Below are 18,728 nucleotides of genomic sequence, written 5' to 3'. Positions count from 1 at the left end.
GAAGGCTCGGCTGCGGTGCCTGGGCTGCCTCAAAGGCCTCCCTGCTAGAAGTTTCCTATATAAGGAGCTCTGCGGAACACGCTGCCTCGGCGGCTGGGGCCGGGCCGGGCCGGGCCGGGCCGGGGCTGGGTGGGCCCGGCGCTCGGGGAGGAAGGACGGCCCCAGGGGCTGCTCCGTCTCTCCCAGGCCGGCTCCCCGCACCTCCGGGGAGCGCGGCTGGCCCCTGCCTCTCCCTCCCTGAGCGCTTGCGTCACTTCCCGAGGATTCTGCGGTCCTGGAGACAGACTGCCCGGCTTCCAAAAAAGGAATTTTCCCTGATGTGCTGATCCTGTTGACTCAGCGGGCGCCCTCGCTCGGCGCGTCCTCTTCCTCCTGGGGCACCCTGGGCTGTGGGGAGGTGGGGACTGAAGCAAAAGGACGGTGGACGGGCCGCCCCATCATCAGAAAGAGGGTTTGTTCCGCAAGCCTTCGTAGGGCTTGGGGGTTCCCTTGCCTTCATCCCGGCTGCTGCTTCACGGGCGCCCTGGGATGGCGCAGCCCCGCGGAGCTCTCGGGGAAGGCCCACCCGGCCTCCGGGCTCTGGAGCTCCAGGCCCACGGACAGGCCGGCAAAGGCTGATTTTGTGAACATCAAAGGCTTCAGGCCCCTGCACGAGGCTTTGATAGAAGAGAACTAGCAGAATAAAGACCTGCTCCATGTCTGGGCAGGGTCCCAACAGGTGCAGCTCCCTCATGGCTCTGCTTAGAGTTAGGCGACCCGCATTCCAAATAGGACACTTCCTTGCTCTAATCTTAGTACCTCCACACCCCACATGGAGTCCGCTAGCTGGGAGACAGGTGTGATCCCCCCGGTTGGCAGGAAGGGCCACTGGCTGCTGGGCTGAGGTCCACCCAGGGTGCAGCCAGCAGAGAATCGGCTACAGGGCGTGGGATGTCACCAATAACCAAGTCACTAGCTGAATCCGCTCCGGTGGCGTGTGTCCTTTCCCAGGGCTCGAGGTCTCTCCAAGTACTGTTGACTTACTGACTTCTAGAAGCACAATTCAGGAAACAAGAAATCATCCCTATGCACTCAGAGCTCATGACCTCTCATTCCTGGGTGCGTCCCGATGTTTACTAGTGAGCCCCTTTCTCAGTCACACATACACAGCTCCACGTCCCCACACATGCTGGCACCTCCTCCAGGGAAGCAGGTGAGCAGGGGACAGTGTGCAGGCCTGCTGCAGACTGAGATCGTTAGCACGAAATACTTCTGAAGCAGTCACCTCACCGCCCAACAGGCTCCAGTTCACTCCCTGCTGTGAAGAGACTTTGCTGTCACAAGACTCCTCCTTCATCTCTGCAGTTAGGATTAGAGCAGGGTGGTCCAGGAATTCCATTCCACACAGACGTTCTTGGCACAGGTGTAAAAAGTGTTAACAGAGCACCTTCAGTCAGCCTGTCACTTTCCAATTCGCTACATTTCTATTCTTCCACCCAGGCCTCGGCCCCGAGTCAGTGACCCTGCTTGTAGGCTTTGTCACATGGGGATCTTAAAACAGGAATCCAGTTTCTTCCAAGGAAAGTTCTCTTTCTCCTCCTACACAGTGGAGGTGTGCATGGCCACCCTTCAGAGCGGCTCCTCTCAGAGGGAGCCAGAGCCTGGCCCTGCCCCTGACCCTCCTCGGGAGGGACATGGGTGGCTTTCCCTCAGCGCCCAGGCCTGGGAGAAGGTGGCCTTTCTCTGGAAGCTATGCATGGCATGCTCATGGCCCAAGGACAAGCCATAGTGACTTGCCCCCAAACCTTGGGTTCCCGACTCCTCTGTGATAAATAAACCATATGTAAATAAAACTCTGGGGAGCATCCCTCTCCTTTCTCTTGTGGGACTCCTGTTCATTGCTCCAATTATCTTAGTTTCTACAAGAGAGTTGGAACCACCCTCACATGAATAATTGCAGACACCAGGCTTGTTCTGGGGGTCCTTATGTTTGTCACACCCCGAGAAAAGCCCAGCTCCCAGATGGCTCCTTCCCTGGCCTTAGAGACAGGACAAGGTAGAAACGTGCCTCAGACAGCCTCCCAGCTACACAGCTGGCCCCAAACTCTTAGAGCAGATTTGTTTATTTTTTTAAAGATTTTATGTATTTGAGAGCGAGAGAGAGAGAGAGAGAGAGAGAGCACAAGCAGGAGGGAGGGAGAGTCAGAGGGAGAGGGAGAAGCAGGCTCCCCCCACTGAGCAGGGAACCTGATGCAGGGTTCAATCCCAACACCCCAGGATCATGACCTGAGCTGAAGGCAGGTGCTTTACCCACAGAGCCACCGAGGCGCCCTTTAGAGCAGATTTATTTTATTTTATTTTTATTTTTTTAAGATTTTATTTATTTATTAATGAGAGGCACAGAGAAAGAGAGAGAGAGGCAGAGACACAGGCAGAGGGAGAAGCAGGCTCCATGCAGGGAGCCCGACGTGGGACTCCCGGATCCCGGGACTCCAGGATCACGCCCTGGGCTGAAGGTGGCGCTAAACCACTGAGCCACCCGGCTGCCCCTATTTTATTTTACTTTTAAGATTTTATTTATTTATTTATTCATGAGAGACACAGAGAGAGGCAGAGACACAGGCAGAAGGAGAAGCAGGCTCCCTGCGGGGACCCCAATGGGGGACTCGATCCCAGAACCCCAGGATCACACCCTGGGCCAAGGGCCGGCATTCAACCACTGAGTCCCCAGGCATCCCTAGAGCAAGTTGAAAGCCCAGGACACAGGCAGCCCCAGTGGCCCAGTGGTTTAGCACTGCCTTCAGCCTAGGGTGTGATCCTGGGGACCCAGGATTGAGTCCTGCATCGGGCTCCCCGCAAGGAGCCTGCCTCTCCCTCTGTCTGTGTCTCTCATGAATAAATAAATAAAATCTTTTAAAAAAATAAAATAAAGCCCAGGACACAGATGAGTAGACAAGAGAGGAGCTCTTCCCCCTCCACTTTGTAGGGGTGGGGACATGAGACATACATAACATTTAGACAAGTGTGGCTTTTAAAATCTGTCAGTTCACTACTTTTTACTTGAAGCCTCTGTTCCACTGAGTGGCCGCGCCCCCTCACTCCCCAGCTGTTCGTGCCCCGGCTCTGGGGGCTAATATGTCCGGGCAGCCTGCAGGGCTGGGTCCCACCCAGGTGTCCCTCCAAGATGCCCACTGACTTTGGAACTCAGCCTATGAAGGTCATTCTGCACATTTCCTGCCCCACTTGCGCAGAGTCTCTGTGCCTCCACTGCTGGGAAACAAGGGAGCCCTGAGGACCCCCCACCATACAACAGTTGTGTGCCTGGCATGGACTATTGCAAGGTGTGCTGGCTTCCCGGCTCCTCCAGGAGAGGGAATATAGGTCCACGCACGTGTCAACTCCCTGGCCTCTGGCTCCAGGATCCAGGATCTGACCCTTCCTAAAAGCACTCCATCTTTTCTGAGTGAACCTAGCCCTCTATTTCTGTGCCCCACATAGCAAGCACAGGGTCATACTACAAACCTGGCCCCCTCCCTGGAGGGCTGCGGGGGGGGGGGGGGTGTGCAGGAAGACTGCCTACGCGTTGAAATCACCACCCTGGTCATACATGCTGTGCCCCACATCCTCCTTGTCCACCTGGCCATGATTCATGGGAACTCAGTGAGGGGACAGTGGGAATAGGGTGACACTCCAGCCTGCCAACACCTGTCTCATAGGTGTATAGTTAGACCTCAAACATACAAACAACATAAAATCTGAGAGGATGTTGCTTCCACTCCTTCCTGTCCCACAGGAGGACAACCCCAAATAGCATTTTGCTTTAGAAAAGATGGCCTTTCTCCTCAAGGGATGAATCATGCCCAGATGAGGGCACTTGGGTCAGGAGCATGGCCCCTGAGGGCCAAGCTCTTGCCTCCACGTAAGTCATTGATGACACGGTGTCCTGGGTGTGTGCAGAGCCCTACCCACCCCACCCAGGACCTTTGTGCTCTGTCCTCATCCTTGGGTCACATCCCTCACAAAGGCAGTGTCTGGGGCCAGGGCAAGGAGGGGGCGTGCAGGTGGGGGGGACTCTTGGGGGTCTGAGCTACCAGTGCAGGAAGGATATCTCTAGGATCCTTCCCCGGGGGGCTTCTAAACCTCTGGGAGGGTAAGAAGATCTCCTGCCAGGCTCCTGGGTCCTGGGGCCCAGAGTGCCTCTGGCCGTGCTGGAAACCTCAGTGAGGCCTTTGGAGTGTGTGCACTCATGCAGGCGTGTGAGTGCATGTGTGTGCTTGTGTATGTATACGTGTGCATGCCCTTTGCACGTGTGTGTGCACATGCTGTGTGCATGTGTGCACCTATGCTGTTAAGGGAGGGAAAGCCCAAAGAAAATCTGTTATTTTCATTAGAACATTATTTAAATATGTACAAACAAAATCAGATATGAACCCTTTATTCTGACTGCTTCTATACAACTTTTTTTTTCAGATTTGCATAACAAATACAAACCGGAAAAATAACACTAAATTCAAGTTAACAGCATTAATTTAATGTAGATGATGCTTGCTGAAGTTAAATGGCCACTTGCAATGGGACTCTGACTCGCCCTATGAGAACCCTGGGTTTGCTCAGGTCACTGCAAAGCTTCCCTTCATACAGTGCTGTGCCACCATCTGCCAGCACCTGCTGTGGCATCTTCACATAGAAAGTGCTCAATAAATGTTTGTCGATTAATGGGATAAATAAATCAAGGAAGGAAGTCCCCTTCTACTCTTTTCTTAGGAGAATTATATTTTACACTACAACAATAAGCACAAAAATACACAGAAGACTGAAATGCACATATGATGCTTAACATGATCATCTAAATTAAAATACAATTAAAAAAATAAAAAATAAAAAAATAAAATAAAATGTAAAACTTCTCAGAATGAGACTTAGACTCCCACTCAGAAGCTTGGCTTTAGTGGAAACTGCCATGTGAGTTCCTCTCCCCTCCACCTAGCCCACCTCCATTCTGACTCAGGGCACAGCCTCCCTGAGCAATATCTTGATCCTATATAATGAGAAGGAAACATCCACTCACTCTGAGTCAGATCTCAGGCTGATTGCGAGGGTGGAACTTCTCAAAGAATGTGAAGATGTTTTTCTAAAGTAATGGGAGCTATTCAGTTGCAAATGACTCAGGTTTGTAAGTTCCCCTCCTGCTGGAGAGAGAACTTAAAAAGAAAGACAGAAACCAGTATCAAGTGCATTTTTTCCAATTCCCTTAAATTTTATTTTTCGGGTGAAAATAACAATCATTACAACAACAACAAAAAGTGACTTATTATTGATAGACACAAATCTTGATTCATTCAAGATAAAAATACTAAAAACATATATATCTCAGCATGGCAATTGTGTTATGTCAAAGCTCATAATTAAAAGAAAACATATAATTGTTGATAAGGAAAACCATTCACACTCTAAGCCATTTATAATAATGAAAACTTTAAAAATGTAATTAAAGGAAGCTGATAAAGCAAATGGAAGGCATTTAGAGGACACCAAAGTTCTTAGGGTTGTCTATTGTATGGTTAAAATAACAAACAGATTTAAAAATTAATTTAAAAAATTAATAATGATAAAAATGATAATGGTTATATTCCCCAAAAAACTCCCTACCTTCTACAGCTACAAACTGAAATATTTACAGACAAAGTAAATGATATCTGGGATATGCTTCAAGATACTTGGGGGTGGAGCAGAAAATAAATGAGAATATAGCTGAAACAAGGGTACTCAGGAACTGACCATTGTTGATATGTCCATGGGGTTCATTACACCATTTTCTCTTTATGTTTAACTTTTTCCATAAGAGTGTTTAAAAATCATGCATTTTCCGGGCACCTGGGTAGCTCAGTCAGTTAAACATCTGCCTTCCACTCAGGTCATGATCCCAGCCCCGCATCCAGCTCCCTACTTAGCAGGGAGCCTGCTTCTCTCTCTCCCTCTGCTCCATGCCTCGCACTCTTTCAATCTCTCTTTAATAAATAAATAAAATATTTTTGAAAAATCAAGCAGGGATGCCCGGGAGGCTCAGCGGTTGAGTGTCTGCCTTCAGCCCAGGGCATGACCCCAGGGTCCTCTCTGCAAGGAGCCTGCTTCTCCCTCTGCCTGTGTCTCTGCCTCTCATGAATAAATAAATAAATAAAATCTTTTTAAAAACTAAAAAATTTTTAAAAATCAAGTATTTTCAGACAGAACTTCAAGAAAACATTTATATGGATTATGTTCTTCCAGTGAAGTGTTTTCTTGACTTGGTTTTTATGAGATGGAGATACAACAATTTTGATTAATGTTCCTATTTGTTCTAAAAGGTGTAATACACCTGACAAGCTGGGAAATAAAGTAAGAAGACTGGTCAGGCCTCAATGGTCATTCTGTGAAAACCACATCATGCTTTGTATATTCACAGTAATACAAAACTGGAATGAAAGTCCTTAAAATTTTGGAAAAGAAAAACACTAAAAAAAAAAAAAAAAAACAAAACACCTAAAAAAGACATTTGGAAACGATACATTATAGCCTAGGAAAAGCGCCAATATTCTTTTCCTTTCATTGTATCAGAAAGAAAATGTTCAGTTATTAAAAATGGCAGATTAATTCCATAAATTATAAAAGTGATCCTATATTTAAAATAAACTGAGCTTGAAGGAGAAGACACTCTCAAAATGGAGGTACAGGAAAAACCATTTGCAGATACACACAATGAAATGTCAACTCGAGGAGAAAACCATTTTTCCCATTGATGATGTCTAACCAATTACATTACAATGGACTTGTGGTTTGATGACAAAAGTGGAAAATCTAACAACGTTTTTCATTATTTCAAGTTATTGAATTATGTTCCATGGCTTGAAAATGAATAAAAATCAACAAGATGAAGCCACTTACTAAATAATGGCATTCTAATAAAGTGTTTTCACGGCTTGGTTAATGACGGAGACATTGTATAAACCCTTAGGCAGTATTAGCGAAGTCTAGAAGTCCTTTGAATGGAATTATGGTTAGTTTTGTAGAACTCATGAATACCAGGAGCAATACCATTGATGTGAAGAGCAGTTCCCCATACAAGTCACCCAATGTCTACCGACGTCATTCCCTGTGTCAGACCATGGCTCAGACAGTGGCATCATTTAGCTAGCAGCCACCAATTCATACAAGGAGATGAACATTTCCTAAAAATTGAAAGTGATTGAAAATTGCTAAAATGATTTGACAAATTATGCTACAAATTATATCACCTGACTGGGAGTTTTAGAATATATAGTTTTATTTAGCTAGGAATAAAATAAATCATTTTTATTTCTTTTTTGAGGGAGAGTGTGCATACACATGAGGTGAGGAGGGGCCAAGGGAGAGGATCTTAAGCAGACTCCCTGCTAAGCTTGGAGCCGAACTTGGGGCTCAGTCTCAGGACCCTGGGATCACGACCTGAGCAGCAATCAAGAGTCAGATGCTTCACTGATTGAGCCACTGAGGCTTCCCTCATTTTGTATTTTGTTTTTTATTTTATTGTTTGTTGTTTTTTTTTTGAAGATCTTATTTATTTATTCATGAAAGACAGAGAGAGAGAGGCAGAGACACAGGCAGAGGGACAAGCAGGCTCCCTGCGGGGAGCCCTATGTGGGACTTGATCCCAGGTCCTCAGGATCATGCCCTGAGCCAAGTACAGACGCTCAATGGCTGAGCCACCCAAATGTCCCTCTCATTTTGTATTCTGATTGATTAATTAAAGTTTTATGATTCTAGTTCTTGCCATATTTTAAAATCCCCCTGTGTTTAACAGACATAGATGTTGTCTTGAAGACTTCTACAATATGTAGGTGCTAGCTCCAAGTCCTGCTATTTTGCCAGCTGTAGTGACCTTGGGGGAGTTCAATGATATTGCTAAGATTTAACTTCTTCATCTGTAAAATGGGTATAATGTTATTTTTCCTTCCTAAAGCAATGTTATAAGATTGCATTAAGACAATAGGTGAAAAAAAAAAAAAAAAGACAACAGGTGTTGGGGCGCCTTGGTGGCTCAGCAGTTGAGTGTCTGCCTTCAGCCCAGGGCGTGATCCTAGAGTCCCGGGATTGAGTCCCACGTCGGGCTCCCCTCAGGGAGCCTGCTTCTCCCTCTGCCTGTGTCTCTGCCTCTCTCTCTCTGTCTGTCATGAATAAATTAATAAAATCTTAAAAAAAAAAAGACAATGGGTGTTAAAAACAGGCACTCAAGCTCAGCAAGGAGTCTGCTTCTTTCTCTCCCTCTGCACCTAACCCCGCTCTTACTATCTGTCTCTCAAATAAATAAATAAAAAATTTAAAAACAACAGACACTCAGATTAACTCAATTTATCAACCATGAGAAACGATTTCCTCACTGTGGCTATCAAGGTAGACTCGTGTCTTAAGCTCCTGGGGAGACGAGGTATTTTCCTCGTGGGGTGTAAGGTCCTGCGGGGTGCTGGAGCCCCACGATGGCAGGTTTGGCCTTCAGTGTGCATGCCCGGCCTGCCCTGGGCGCTCTCAGGGTGGTCCAGAACCTGGCCAGGTGGCCTTCGGCAGGCCCAACATGAGGCGTGTGGCGCAGGATGGCCTCTGCCCCATAGCCTGGAGCCGCGTGCAAATGACCTGCAGCCCCAAGCAGACCTGCCAGCCAGCCAGTTGGCAGCTGGGCAAGAAAAGAAATGCCCGTTGTTCAAATCACTAGGTTTCAGCACGGTTGGTTGTACCAGGTCTTTCAGCAACAGCAAACGCGTCCCCTAAATGCCAGAGTCCAGGGCCTGCCTCTGCTGTCTTGGCTATGCAAGTCTGTGGTGGGCGCTCCTCCTCTCTGCAGAGCATCCCTCCTCCTCCTCCCCCTCCTCCTCCTCCTCCTCCTCCTCCTCTTCCTCCTCCTCCTCCTCCTTTTTCTTCTTCTTCTTCTTCTTCTTCTTCTTCTTCTTCTTCTTCTTCTTCTTAAGGTTTTATTTACTTATTCATGAGAGACACAGAGAGAGAGAGAGAGAGAGAGAGAGAGGCAGAGACACAGGCAGAGGGAGAAGTAGGCTCCATGCAGGGAGCCTGATGCAGGACTCGATCCCGGGACCCCAAGATCAGGCCCTGGGCCCAAGGCGGCGCTAAACCACTGAGCCACTCAGGCATCTCTCCTTCTTCTTTTTTAATACTTTATTTATTTATTTATTTATTTATTTATTTATTTATTTGAGAGAGGGGGAGAGCATGAGCAGAAGAGGGGGAAGGCAGAGCGAGAAGCAGGCTCCCCTCTGAGCAGGGAGCCTGACCTGGGGGTTGATTCCAAGACGTGAGCCAAAGGCAGATGCTCAACCCACTGAGCCACCCAGGTGCCCCCTTTCCTGTTCCTCAGGTGAGACAAGCAAACCTTTCTTTGAGGAACAGCTGGTACTGGACCTTACAACGTCTGGACAGAACTGCCAAACACAAAACCTCCTTCGTGCCACACGGCCCAGGCTGGTCCAAGCAGCATCCATGGTCCCTGCCCCCCAGAAAGCCCAAGTAGCCTGCACAGAGACCACACCTGGTAGAAACAAGAAGAAGACTTCAGGGGCAGCTGCGTGGGGGCCCCATCTGCTCCCGGGCCATGCCCCTTCCATTCTCTGAGGCACCGCTTTAGACAGGGTTCAGGGCCTGCGGCCTACGAACACTGCCCTCCACACGCCCACGGGGCCCGAGGGGGCCTGCCCGGCCGGGTGGGCAGGAAGAGCAAGACAGGGAGTTCTGCTTCCAAACCAGCCCCCGCCCCGGCTCCTCACTGACCAACAGCCATTTGCTACCAGAGTCCTTGCAGGGAGGGGGCGGGGTGTGTGGCAAAAATCCAGTTCAATTTTCCAACCCCTCCTTCTAGAAGGAGGGCAGTTTTAGGGGCCACCAAGAAGGATTCTGACCCTTCTTGGGTCAGTCACGTTCAAATAACTCTAAATTTTTGAATGTTTTTATCATTATGAAATACTTCCATAGTTCAAAGATAGTTGTATTTGATTTTCATAACAATAAAGATACTTATTATCATGATTACCCTGCAGATGAGGAAGCCTAGGCTCTAGAATTTAGGGGTACCTGGGTGGCTCAGTTGGTTAAGTGGGTGCCATCTGCTCAGGTCGTGATCCCAGCGTCCTGGGATCGAGTCCTGCACTGGGCTGCCTGCTTCTCCATTTCCTGCTCACCCTGCTTGTGCTCTCTCTGTCAGATAAATAAATAAAATCTCAAAAAAAAAAAAAAAAAAAAAAAAACAACCTAGAATTTAAGTGCCTTCCTCAAAGTCCCACCAGTGCCCTCCCAGGGTTCCAGATGCCTCTATCCACCTCTTCCCGGCTATAGATGGAGAACAGGGAGCCTGGAATGGGGTTTGGCAGGTAGCAGGCATCGTAAATGCTTGGGAAGGAAACACCCTTCACATTGAGGAGAAAGATGTAACAGAAATCCAATATACTATCTTCAAAATATCAGACCCATTTATTTTCCCATTTCTTCCTGAAAAAGGCAAATTAAGCCTTTACTATAAATCTGACACAAACACACCCTTTTTTCTCTTCTCTTTTATTGGGAAAGAGGTACACTGTCAAGATTTGTTTAAGAAATGCTTCCACATGGAGGATGTGGAGAAAGGGGAACCCTCTTACACTGTTGGTGGGAATGTGAACTGGTGCAGCCACTCTGGAAAACTGTGTGGAGGTTCCTCAAAGACTTAAAAATAGACCTGCCCTACGACCCAGCAATGCACTGCTGGGGATTTACCCCATAGATACAGATGCAGTGAAACGCCAGGATACCTGCACCCGATGTTTCTAGCAGCAATGTCCACAACAGCCAAACTGTGGAAGGAGCCTCGGTGTCCAACGAAAGATGAATGGATAAAGAAGATGTGGTTTATGTATACAATGGAATATTCCTCAGCCATTAGAAATGACAAATACCCACCATCTGCTTTGATGTGGATGGAACTGGAGGGTATTATGCTGAGTGAAGTAAGTCAATCAAGTAAGTTAGGTAAGTAAGTTAAGTAAGTTAAGTCACCCACTTAACCAACTGAGCCACCCAGGTACCCCTAAATTCTAGAGCCTAGGCTTCCTCATCTGCAGGGTAATCATGATAATGAGTATCTTTATTGTTATGAAAATCAAATACAACTATCTTTGAACTATGGAAGTATTTCATAATGATAAAAACATTCAAAAATTTAGAGTTATTTGAACGTGACTGACAAACATTATATGTTCTCATTCATTTGGGGAATATAAATAATAGTGAAAGGGAATAGAAGGGAAGGGAGAAGAAATGGGTAGGAAATATCAGAAAAGGAGATAGAACATAAAGACTCCTAACTCTGGGAAATGAACTAGGGGTGGTGGAAGGGGAGGAGGGCGGGGGGTGGGAGTGAATGGGTGATGGGCACTGGGGGTTATTCTGTATGTTGGCAAATTGAACACCAATAAAAAATAAATTTATCGTTAAAAAAATAAATTAAATAAATAAACAAATAAATAAATAAACTATAAAAAAGAAAGAAAGAAAAAAGAAATGCTTCCACATGAAGCTGGGTGCAGTATCTTATGTCTAACTTGCATATGTTTAAAATTTTCTGTATTGAAAGGGGGGTTTTATTGATTGCTTTTTTTTTTTAATAAGATTTTATTTAATTGAAAGAGAGAGAGGTAGAAGCAGGCTTCCCATTGAGCAGGGAACCAGATGCGAGGCTCGATCCCAGGACCCTGAGATCGCAGCCTGAGTCAAAGGCAGACACTTAACCGACTAAACCACCCCGGTGCCCCTTGTTGATTGATTCTTGATGCTTCCTCTGTCCCAAGGAGCTGTGAGTGAGACAAGCCCTTCCTCTAACTATAGGTCTGACGTTCGGGAGAAAAGCCCCACCTACCCCCGCGTTGCCGCAGGCTTAGCTCTCAGTCAGGGTGGGCTGCAGAGACACCTCAGGGTCTTATAACAACTGAGGCCCAAGGCTTTTCTTTGACTGCATCCCCTCTGCAGAGTGTTTTTGCTGTGCTCTCTTCTCTGATGGCTCTGAGGTCAGCAGGTGGCCCAAGCTTCTGCCCCACACGCTTGTGCTCCCCACCCGGCCCTGCCACCTGGGCCCTGGCACTGGCAGGACAGAACTAGCCTTAGCTTGTTCTAGAAACAGAAAAGAAACAAAGGGCACCCTCACCCCAGGCTATGACATGACACGAAAAAGGCACTCTTTTTCCTCTTGATATCCTTGCACCACATTGCCAGCATCCCCAGAACAACAGTCGGGAGCAGGGCTGGGCGTCCTCAGCTGTCTGGGCGTCACCCACCTGCTGTGGCATTCCTCGAGCCTGTTGCTGCCTGCCAGGCCTGCTCCAGAAGGCAGATGGCTGCATAAAAATAGTCAGGGAGCCCTTGAGGTGCCACTCCTCCAGCTGCTCTGTTGAGTGGAAGCCAGATGAGAGAGGGGACAAGGCCTGGCCTCTGTCTGGAGCAGAGGTCGGCTGCTCAGGGTGCATGTCTGGTGGGTGAACACAGGCTCTCGGCCAGAGAGGATGAAGAGGAAGAGCATGGCTAGGGGAGAATTTCACCCCTCAAGGGAACCCTTGTGTCTCCCAGCTCTGCCTAGAATAAACACTGGGCAAAACAGTTGTTTCTGTTATATCAGTTTCCAATCAATTCTACTGCGGCTGAAACAGTTCTGTTGCATTAGCCAGTGTAGATACAGACAGCGGGTTTCTTGTTTAAGAAGCTGGGATCTAAAAAAAAAAAAAAAAGAAAGAAAGAAAGAAAGAAAAGAGAAAAAAAAAGAAGCTGGGATCTAGACAATGGGGAGTTACTAATCAGCAGGCTGAAAGTTTCAGTTGAGCAAAATGAGTAAGTTCTAGACATCTTCGGGACAACCTTGTATCTATAGTCAATAATGTTACAGTGTATGCTTTGCTCAGAGGGTAGATGTCACTGTAAGTGCTCCTACTAAAATACAATAAAATATCAAAGAAGAAAAGAAAATGCAGCAGCTAGAGTCCAAGAAGCCAGAGGCCAGGACAGGTTACTTGGCTTTGTCATCTGTAAAGGAGTGACCAAGACCCGCCTTGGGAAGGACAGTCCTTAAATGAGATGTGTTGCATAAAGCACTGTGCTCTCTGTCGGGAGCACTGTGGACACGGCACCAGATGGCTTATCTCTCCTGATCAAGTGAGGGAGCCGGATAGCATATATTTGGCGGTGAGTCACAGATACACTGTAGGACGGACAGACTAAGGAACTGGGAGGTGAGCCCGCAGGGTGGGTGGACAGCGATGCTTCCTGAATCACCAGGCCAGCTGAGAAGCGAGGGAGGGGCTGCCACAAAATTCCTGAGGACAGCTGAGACAGCTGGGAGCGGGAGGGCACCAGTCTGAAGTGAGCTGAACTCTCCAAATAGCTGTTTCTTATGATAGAGAAGGAACGAGAAGAACGTCACATTGCTTTGGTCTGGCACTTTCGGGTTTGCAGGCGTCTTCATGCAGTTACACCAGGTGCTCCTAGCCAGCCGGTAAGGTGGGAATACCCACCCCGCTGCAGAGCCCCGGAGCAGTGGCCGTAGGGCCTGTCCCCCCGGCGTCCCAGATGGCCCACCCCTGCAGGAGCACCCAGGGCCAGCCCATGGCTAGCAGAAAACTCAGTCCCTAACTAGCTCAGTGAGGGAGAACGAGGCGCAGAATTCAGGCATATAACTGGTTGATCATAATCAGCTGTAACCATTCTGACTCTGCTTTTAAATGCCATCTGAAGCTGTGGTCTATGTATACAGTGGAATATTCCTCAGCCATTAGAAACGACGAATACCCACCATCTGCTTCAAGGTGGATGGAACTGGAGGGTATGATGCTGAGTTAATCAAGTCAAATGGAGAAGGACAAACATATGGTCTCATTCATTTGGGGAATATAAAAAATAGTGAAAAGGAATAAAGGGGAAAGGAGAGAAAATGAGTGGGAAATATCAGTGAGGGTGACAAACCATGAGAGACTCCTAACTCTGGGAAACAAACAAGGAGTGGTGGAAAGGGAGGTGGGTGGGGGGATAGGGTGACTGGGTGACGGGCACTGAGGGGGGCACTTGACGGGATGAGCACTGGGTGATATGCTATATGTTGGGAAATTGAACTCCAATAAAAAATTAAAAAATAAAATAAATAAAAAATAAAATGCCATCTGAATTTATATTTAATTCTTTTTAAAATTATTTATTTATTTATTTATTCGTGAGAGACACAGGCAGAGGGAGAAGCAGGCTTCCTCCAGGGAGCCCAACGCAGGACTCCATCCCAGGACTCCAGGATCATGCCCCAGGCCGAAGGCAGGTGCTAAACCCCTAAGCCACCCAGGGATCCCCTGAATTTATATTTAATTCTGAGAAAATTCTGGTGGACACCTCTTTGTTCAGGGAGGCAATACTAAATTTTTCCTCGTTTCCCATCATAATATTCTGGGTCCTCCCTTCAGAAAAGGAAAGTCCTCTGCGCAGATGACTTTTGCACATTTTCTTCCACTCCACTCTCGTCACTTACAATCACTTCCTGGGTGCAGGTGCATAATCAGCAGTATGCTAAGCACTGTGGACAGCATACAGGAAGTTAGTCTCTAGCCTGGGGAATTTACAATCTAGTCCAGAAGGTAAGACTTCTAAATGTGGGACACCTAGACGGTGTGATCATGGAGACATCCAGAGAGCGCATGACCATGAGGTTGGGGCAGACACACAGGGCGGCCTGGAAGTTCAATCCTGACATACCTGTGTGGCGATGTCATGTCCATCTGGAGTCTGGGACCAGAAAAAGAGCACATCAGAGTATTCTAACCTCGAGGTGGGGGTGATGCACAGTAACTTAATTTGATCCAAGGCACAGGGGTAAATAGCAAAAACTCAAACGGTCCCTTCTGTGGGGCTAGTTGTGAAAATGCAACAGAGCTCTATCTTTCCCAGCACCATTTGATTACGTAACAGCTCAGTTAGTGATAGGAAGGGCTGGAAAGAAGATGAACAGGTCCAAACACCCCGGACGTGTCCCAGGGCAGGGAGAGGCCAGCTGACACACCACAGGAGGAGGTAAGAGATGCAGCCTGAGGGCCTCTGAAGAGGCACAGGAGAAGTCCTAAGGGTGGATGGAGCATATTGCCAGAGGTTCGAGCAGACGATACAGGTAGAAGCGCCACTGAGGGGAGCAGGAAAAAGTAGGGGCTGCACAGGGAGAGACTCCAGCTCCTCAGGAGGCTCCGGCTGCATAGAGAAACCTCAGAGGCTCAGGCTGGGGAACCCACAGCAGTGTCCAAGTCACAGGAAAATGAAGTTCCATAGCGGGAACAAGGGTCAGCGTTCAGGGCAGGGATAAACTGAATTAAATCTTTTTTCCAGGAATCAATAGACACAAGTTCAGGCCTATAAGATATTTATCACCAATAAGTGTATCCTGTATGCATACAAATGCTCACTGGATTCATCACACAAGAGAGGCTAAATACTCTGGTCAACCTCAGGAAGAGAAGGCACAGATCTCAGGAGGTCCCCAGGAAATCCCACCTCCTGAATTTGGTGCGAAGGTCAGCTCCTTGCCCTGAAGGTGGGAGGCATCATGCGGCCACCCACCCTCACTGTTGGGGCCTCCCAGCCTGTTTGGAGGCCCCAAATCTCATTAGAACGGGCCCTTTGGGGGATCCCTGGGTGGCGCAGCGGTTTGGCACCTGCCTTTGGCCCAGGGCGCGGTCCTGGAGACCCGGGATCGAATCCCACGTCGGGCTCCCGGGGCATGGAGCCTGCTTCTCTCTCTGCCTGTGTCTGCCTCTCTCTCTCTCTCTGTGTGTGTGACTATCATAAATAAATAAAATTTAAAAATTAAAAAAAAAAAAAAAGAACGGGCCCTTTGGGTCGATTATTATCGTGCTTTCCTGGGGTTAGGCATGGGGGATCTGCTCTGCCGGTGCAAGTCCTGTTGAAATTCTCCTTCCGTGATGTTGCCCCCATACCTGCCCTCTCTCACACACTGCTGGGCAGACTCATTCATTCACTTCCATCAGTTCCCTCCTTAATATTAACAAGGGAAAAAAATCTGCCAAGTCATTTAATAGTAAGAACGATGGCAACTATTTACTCCCAGAGCATTACATTATTATAATTGTTGCTTCTTTTTTTATCTGCTGCGGAAGTTACTAAAACTTCATGACAATCGTGGCTCAGTGTCTGAGATGCAGTAAACGCTCAACATTTGTCCATGAAAAGAGTGAATAAATCAATGAATCATCAACACTCAAAATAGTGTCCTACCTCAGAACCAGACAGGACACACATTGTGGCTCTGACCTTGGAGCTTTGGTCGCCCAGGCCCTGCCAGGGAGGGGGCCCAGCACAGGAGGGGAGAGCCCCGGGAGAGACAAGTGTGGCTGCACCCCCAGGGGCAGATCCACGTGTGGAAATACAGAGCCTGTTTGCTTTGTTTCCCCTTTTCCTTTTAAGCATGGAGGTCTGTCTGCCTGTCTGTCTCCTCCTTTTTGTTCTCTTCCTGCCCTCTCCTTTCTCTTCCCTGACCAAGAGAGAGAATTGAGCACTTACTATTATATCAACCAGGTAAATATTTGCTTGATTTTTTAAAAGATTGTTTTTCTTTATTTGACAGCGAGCAAGAGAGAGAGTGAGCAGAGGGGAGGAGCAGAGGGAGAGGAAGAAATAGGCTCCCCGCTGAGCAGGGAGCCCAATGATGATGATAATGATGATGATGACGACATGGGGCTCCATCTGGGACTGAGCCACCCAGGTACCCTTATTTGTTTGATTTTATTTTTTTATTTATTTATTTTTTATTTGTTTGATTTTAAATAAAACGTAAGTATTCTCTCTCTCTCTCTCTCACGCACACACACACACACAACCTTCCCATCCACACAGTCACTTACGTCGATTTCTATTTTACTTAACGTCATTTTGTATAGCCCTATGGCTGCAACAGAACGAACTTGTCTCCTGCAGTTCTTGGACTAAGCGATTCATGCATTTATATGGCACCTACTTGAAGACATACGTGCTGAGGGGCTGCTCTATGCCAGGTGCTAACCAAGACCCTTTACCCACCCAATACACAATCTGCCCAACAATCAGGTAAGGCTGGAGTTGTGGCCCCAATTTCCCCATGCGGCAGAGCTGAAATTAAACCTGCTCTGTCCAATCCCGAAGCTCCACGAGGCGCTGATCCCAGCCATCTCACTTTCTTTTTTTGGGGGAGGGGGGCTCATCTCACTTTCCTAGCGGGGGAGTTATACGCTCTACCATTCCAAAGGAGAGGCCTCCGCAGAAGCCACATGGAGACAGAGAACACTTTCACGTGGAATGTCAGGCATGGTCCTGGGAGTGGGGTGCAAGGAAAGCGGGCCTGCGGGGCATACAGAGTTGTAGTGGTGCAGCTTCCATCATCGCACTGGGGCCGACTCTGGGTAGAGCTGCTGGGAGTGTCCTTCCCTTCCTCAGGGACATGTTGGGTTCCCCAGGGGCCACCACCATCACCTCTCCAATCAGGGCAGAGCTCCATACCTTCATTCACACACATCAGACCTCAGGTCTCTCCCAGCTGCGCCCCTAACATCTTCCTTCTTTAAGGGAAAAGCACAGGCTCGTCACTCTCAAAGAATTCCAGGCATCCAGAGACCAGGAGAGGAGGTTTTGGGGGTTGGTGAGGATCTCCCTCTTCACAAATAGATTCTCATCCTTAGGTTGCAATGAGCTTCTTCCTGCACTGCTACTCTCTGCCTTTCTTCTGGAAAGAGGACTGACAGCATGGATAAAAATCCTTTTAGTTAGGGGCACCTGGTGGCTCAGTGGTTGAGCGTCTGCCTTTGGATCGAGTCCCACGTTGGGCTCCCTGCATGGAGCCTGCTTCTCCCTCTGCCTGTGCCTCTGCCTCTCCCTCTGTGTGTCTCTCATGAATAAATAAATAAAATATTTAAGAAATATATCCCTTTAATCAGCATTGAATCCAGTAATTCCACTTTTAGGAACCAATCTCCTAAATTCAAAAATGTTTCATGCACAAAGATATTTGTTGAAGCATTATTGACAGTAGTGGAAAATAGGAAACAACCCAGATAGCCAAACAGAAGGGATTAGAATACTCTATAAAATGTGTATTAAGGATGTTTTTTTATGAAGCACCATAGAAATGCGAAGAAGTTACACTTACAAAGTTCAGTGTTTCAAAGCCCACAGACAACATGAACTTAATTAAGTTTAAGAAAACTAGTTGTAGGATAAAACTGCCACAAAGGGTTGCTGGAGGGGAGGTGGGGCGAAGGATGGGTAGATGGGTGATGGGGATTAAGGAGGGCACTTGTGATGCACACCGGCTATTGTATGGTATGACGCATCACTAAATTCTTTTTATTTATTTATTTATTTATTTATTTATTTATTTATTTATTTATTTATTTTTGCATCACTAAATTCTATACCTGAAACTAATACTACACTATATGCTAACTAAAAAACAAACAAACAAAAAAAAGACTGCCAGGAAATATGTCCAAATGTTAATTAATTCATTAATTGATGGTGTTTGGGGGGTTGGATTTCTGTCTTTTGTTTACTTTTCAGTCTTTTCCAACTTTTGTGAACATGGTCTATTACTACCCCACCCCTTTTTAAAATTGTGGTTTAAAAAAGTGCACAACATAAAATGTAGCATCCTAAATATTTTTAAGCACACAATTCAGTAGCATTCAGCATATTCACAG

Source organism: Canis aureus, chromosome 6, assembly GCF_053574225.1.
Source record: "Canis aureus isolate CA01 chromosome 6, VMU_Caureus_v.1.0, whole genome shotgun sequence".
In the NCBI taxonomy this organism is placed as follows: domain Eukaryota; kingdom Metazoa; phylum Chordata; class Mammalia; order Carnivora; family Canidae; genus Canis; species Canis aureus.
Note: the sequence above shows the minus strand (reverse complement) of the source record.